The sequence below is a fragment of the Triticum dicoccoides genome, chromosome 1A (genome assembly GCF_002162155.2).
Source record: "Triticum dicoccoides isolate Atlit2015 ecotype Zavitan chromosome 1A, WEW_v2.0, whole genome shotgun sequence".
Taxonomy (NCBI): Eukaryota; Viridiplantae; Streptophyta; class Magnoliopsida; order Poales; family Poaceae; genus Triticum; species Triticum dicoccoides.
The window spans coordinates 386,894,824-386,900,936 of record NC_041380.1 but is presented as its reverse complement, the minus strand read 5'-3'; positions in this window follow the sequence as shown (position 1 = coordinate 386,900,936).

Genomic DNA, 6,113 nt, shown 5'->3' with positions numbered 1-6,113 from the left:
GGCTGCAATAACCTATTTTTTTAAAACTAGGCCACAATAACCATGGGCTAATATTTACTGTAGTGACACTGGGCCTCCTACGGGCCGCAGAAACAGTGGGCCTTCTACGGGCCGTAGAAACAGTAGGCCTTCTATGGGCCGTAGAAACAATGGGCCTTCTATGGGCCGTATCATCAATGGGCCTTATACGGGCCGTATGATCAATTGGCCAAACATGGGCCAATAACAGGCCGCATTATGGCCGTAAACGGGCTAGAGTTGGAATCGTCCATTCATGGGCCGACCGTAACGGGCCATCGTTAATAGGCCATATTTGATGACGCTATGAAAACGGCCCAACGTATTAACGGACCACAAACGGGCCGACTGTAACCACGGGCTGAATTTGGCCCACAAGCAGAAAATGACAGTAACGGACCGTAAGTAAACGAATGCTAGAAATGAGCCCAAGAATAAATGGGCTCTGAGAAGGCCGAAAGATAACATGGGCTGGAAACAGCCCAACGGAATAACGGGCCGTTAATGCGTATAAAGTGATACACTGTTCATTATGGGCCAGTTTCACCACGGGCCGTTAATGGGTGTAAAGTGATACATTGTTCATTACGGGCCAGTTTCACCACGGGCCGTTAATAGGCCAAGAGTTACATAGGGCCTCATATGGGCTGAAAGACGTCATGGGCCATACATGGGCCACAAGTGAAAACGGGCTAGAATCATATTGGATGGCCTAGATGACGCTACTAGGCCTAATTTGGATAGGGCGTAACGGGCCTTGGGTTAGCGGGCTGTAAATGGGCTATATGCGAACATGCCGTTAACAGGCTTTCCATGGGCCGACCCGCCACCTTTTGACCAAGTCAAACGGGCCGACCTTTTCACAGGAATGGGCCTCTGTTGGGCCGTGCCACGTGTCGACGTATCATAGGCGCCTATCTGACCCACTGACGAGCTGACACGTGTTTCGTCCGGCCAATAAGAATTTTACACGTGGAAATTTCCATTGGTCGGGGCTGTTAACGGGTTATCGGATCCAAAACCCGACCCGATAGCTTAACGGCATTCCGTTATGGTGGATGCCACATGTCGGTCACCCTTGACGAAAGCACTTCTGTGATGCGCGATTTATCGTCATGGAAGTGGACACTTCCATGATGATAATTTTGGTAATGACATGGAACACTTCTACGACAGCACAGGTATGACTATCTTGATTCTGTCATAAATTTGTCATGGATGTACATGCATGACAAAAAAAGCGACCTACTGTGACAAACACGTATCATCATGGAAGTGTATTTTTTGTAGTGAAAGCATGGCACACTGAACTATCGAGTAGTCATCAACACGCGACTGTCAGGCATTCACAATGTCTACAGTTGCTGGCGCAGGTGGTACACCTAGCGGTGCTTCCAAGACGTAATTCTTCTGTGCAGCAATGAGGATAATCCTCAAGTTGCGGACCCAGTCCGTGTAATTGCTACCATCATCTTTCAACTTTGCTTTCTCAAGGAATACATTAAAATTCTACGGAACAACAACACGGGCCATCTATCTACAACAACATAGACATGCACAATACTATCAAGTACTAAGTTCTTGATAAATTAAAGTTCAATTAATCATATTACTTAAGAACTCCCACTATTTTGATCATGTACTAAGTTCATGCAAAATACTATCAAGTACTAAGTGATCACGTGAGATGGAGTAGTTTTCAATGGTGAACATCACTATGTTAATCATATCTACTATATGGTTCACGCTCGACCTTTCGATCCCAGTGTTCCGGGGCCATATCTGCATATGCTAGGCTCGTCAAGTTTAACCCGAGTATTCTGCATGTGCAAAACTGGCTTGCACCTGTTGTATGTGAACGTAGAGCTTATCACACCCGATCATCACGTGGTGTCTCGGCACGACGAACTTTCGCAATGGTGCATACTCAGGGAGAACACTTATACCTTGAAATTTAGTGAGAGATCTTCTTATAATGCTACCGTCGATCTAAGCAAAATAAGATGCATAAAAGATAAACATCACATGTAATCAATATAAGTGATATGATATGGCCATCATCATCTTGTGCCTTTGATCTCCATCTCCAAAGCACCGTCATGATCACCATCATCACCGGCTTGACACCTTGATCTCCATCGAAGCATCGTTGTTGTCACGCCAACTATTGCCTCCACGACTATGTCTACCGCTTAGTGATAAAGTAAAAGCAATTACATGGCGATTGCATTTCATACAATAAAGCGACAACCATGTGGCTCCTGCCAGTTGCCGATAACTGTGTTACAAAACATGATCATCTCATACAATAAAATTTAGCATCATGTCTTGACCATATCACATCACAACATGCCCTGCAAAAACGAGTTAGATGTCCTCTACTTTGTTGTTGCAAGTTTTACGTGGCTGCTACAGGCTGAGCAACAACCGTTCTTACCTATGCATCAAAAACCACAACGCGGTATAGTGATTGATTTTTGATCTTCAGAAAGAACCCTATTCATTGAATCCGATTCAAATAAAGCCGGAGAAATAGACACCCACTAGCCACCTGTGTGCGAAGCAAGTCGGTAGAACCAGTCTCGCGTAAGCGTACGTGTAATGTCGGTCTGGGCCGCTTCATCCAACAATGCCGCTGAATCAAGAATCAACTAGTGACGGCAAGAAATATGTATATACCCACGCCCACAACTCCTTTGTGTTCTACTCGTGCATATAACATCTATGCATAAACCTGGCTCAGATGCCACTGTTGGGGAACGTAGTAATTTCAAAAAAATTCATGCGCACACGCAGGATCATGGTGATGCATATCAATTAGAGGGGAGAGTGTCGTCCACGTACCCTCGTAGACCGTAAGAGGAAGCGTTATGAGAACGCGATTGATGTAGTCGTACGTCTTCACGATCCGACCGATCCAAGTACTGAACGTACGGCACCTTCGAATTCAGCACACGTTCAGCTCGGTGACGTCCCATGAACTCCAATCCAGATGAGCTTCGAGGGAGAGTTCCGTCAGCACGACAGCGTGATGACGGTGATGATGATGATGCCGACGCAGGGCTTCGCCTAAGCATCGCTACGATATGACTGAGGTGGATTATGGTGGAGGGGGCACCGCACACGGCTAAAAGATCAACTGATCAACTTGTGTGTCTTGGGGTGCCCCCTGCCCCCCTATATAAAGAAGCAAGGGGGAGGCTGGCCGGCCCTAGTAGGGCAGGCCAAGAGGAGGAGTCCTACTCCTAGTGGGAGTAGGACTCCCCTTTCCTAGTCCCACTAGGATGGGAAGCAAGGAGTGGGAGAGGGGAAAGGCAAGGGGGGCACCGCCCCCCCTCCTTGTCCTATTCGGACTCAAGGGGAGGGGCGCGTGGCCTGCCTTGGCCGGCCCCTCTCTCTCTCCACTAGGGCCCAACAAGGCCCATTAACCCCCGGGGGGTTCCGGTAACCCCCCCGGCACTCCGGTAAAATCCTGATTTCACCCGGAACTATTCCGATGTCCAAATATAGGGTTCCAATATATCAATCTTTAAGTCTTGACCATTTCGAGACTCCTCGTCATGTCTGTGATCATATCCGGGACTCCGAACTACCTTCGGTACATCAAAACACATAAACTCATATTATCGATCGTCACCGAATTTTAAGCATGCGGACCCTACGGGTTCGAGAACTATGTAGACATGACCGAGACTCATCTCTGGTCAGTTACCAATAACGGAACCTGGATGATCATATTGGTTCCTACATATTCTACGAAGATCTTTATCAGTCAAACCGCATAACAACATAAGTTGTTCCCTTTGTCATCGGTATGTTACTTGCCCGAGATTCGATCGTCGGTATCTCAATACCTAGTTCAATCTCGTTACAGGCAAGTCTCTTTACTCATTCCGTAATGCATCATCCCGCAACTAACTCATTAGTCACATGCTTGCAAGGCTTATAGTGATGTGCATTACTGAGAGGGCCCAGAGATACCTCTCCGACAATCGGAGTGACAAATCCTAATCTCGATCTATGCCAACTCAGCAAGCACCATCGGAGACACCTGTAGAGCTCCTTTATAATCACCCAGTTATGTTGTGACGTTTGGTAGCACACAAAGTGTTCCTCCGGTACTCAGGAGTTGCATAATCTCATAGTCATAGTAACATGTATAAGTCATGGAGAAAGCAATAGCAACAAACTAAACGACCATCGTGCTAAGCTAACGGATAGGTCAAGTCAATCACATCATTCTCTAATGATTTGATCCCGTTAATCAAATGACAACTCATGTCTATGGTTAGGAAACATAACCATCATTGATTCAACGAGCTAGTCAAGTAGACGCAAACTAGTGACACTCTGTTTGTCTATGTATTCACACATGTACTAAGTTTCCGGTTAATACAATTCTAGCATGAATAATAAACATTTATCATGATATAAGGAAATATAAATAACAACTTTATTATTGCCTCTAGGGCATATTTCCTTCAATATCTACTATATGATTCACGCTTGACCTTTCGGTCTCAGTGTTTCGAGGCCATATCTGCATATGCTAGGCTCATCAAGTTTAACCCGAGTATTCTGCGTGTGCAAAACTGGCTTGTACCCGTTGTATGTGAGTGATACTTCTCTGTCGTATCTACTTTTCCAAACACGGTTGCCCTTCTTTTGGACTCTAACTTGTATGATTTGAATGGAACTAACCTGGACTAACGTTGTTTTCAGCAGAATTGCCATGATGTTGTTTTATGTGCAGAAAACAAAAGTTTTCAGAATGACCTGAAACTCCACGAAATATCTTACAATAAATAATAAAAATCCTCGCCAAAGATGAAGACCAGGGGGGCCACACCCTTGCCACGAGGGTGGGGGGCGCCCCCCCTAGGGCGCGCCCCCTACCTCGTGGGCCCCCTGGAGACCTCCCAACTCCAACTCCAAATTTATATAACTGCTATCGGGGAGAAAAAATAGGAGAGAAGATTTCATCGCGATTTACGATATGGAGCCGCTGCCAAGCCCTAAAACCTCCCGTGAGGGCTGATCTGGAGTCCGTTCGGGGCTCCGGAGAGGGGGATTCGTCACCGTCGTCATCATCAACCATCCTCCATCACCAATTTCATGATGCTCACCGCCGTGCATGAGTAATTCCATCATAGGCTTGCTGGACGGTGATGGGTTGGATGAGATTTATCATGTAATCGAGTTAGTTTTGTTATGGTTTGATCCCTAGTATCCACTATGTTTTGAGATTGATGTTGCTATGACTTTGCTATGCTTAATGCTTGTCACTAGGGCCCAAGTGCCATGATTTCAGATCTGAACCTATTATGTTTTCATCAATATATGAGAGTTCTTGATCCTATCTTGCAAGTCTATAGTCACCTATTATGTGTTATGATCCGTTAACCCCGAAGTGACAATAATCGGGATACTTACCGGTGATGACCGTAGTTTGAGGAGTTCATGTATTCACTATGTGCTAATGCTTGGTTCCGGTTCTCTATTAAAAGGAGGCCTTAATATCCCTTAGTTTCCATTAGGACCCCACTGCCACGGGAGAGTAGGACAAAAGATGTCATGCAAGTTCTTTTCCATAAGCACGTATGACTATATTCGGAATACATGCCTACATTACATTGATGAATTGGAGCTAGTTCTGTGTCACCCTATGTTATGACTGTTACATGCTGAACTGCATCCGGCATAATTATCCATCATTGATCCAATGCCTACGAGCTTTCCATATATTGCTTTACGCTTATTTACTTTCCCGTTGCTATTGTTACAATCACTACATAATACCAAAAATATTACTTTGCTTTCATTACTCTTTTGTTACCGTTACCATCACTATCATATTACTTTGCTACTAAACACTTTGCTGCAGATACTAAGTTTCCAGGTGTGGTTGAATTGACAACTCAGCTGCTAATACTTGAGAATATTCTTTGGCTCCCCTTGTGTCGAATCAATAAATTTGGGTTGAATACTCTACCCTCGAAAGCTGTTGCGATCCCCTATACTTGTGGGTTATCAAGACTAATTTCTGGCACCGTTGCCGGGGAGCATAGCTCTATTCTTTGAGTCACTTGGGATTT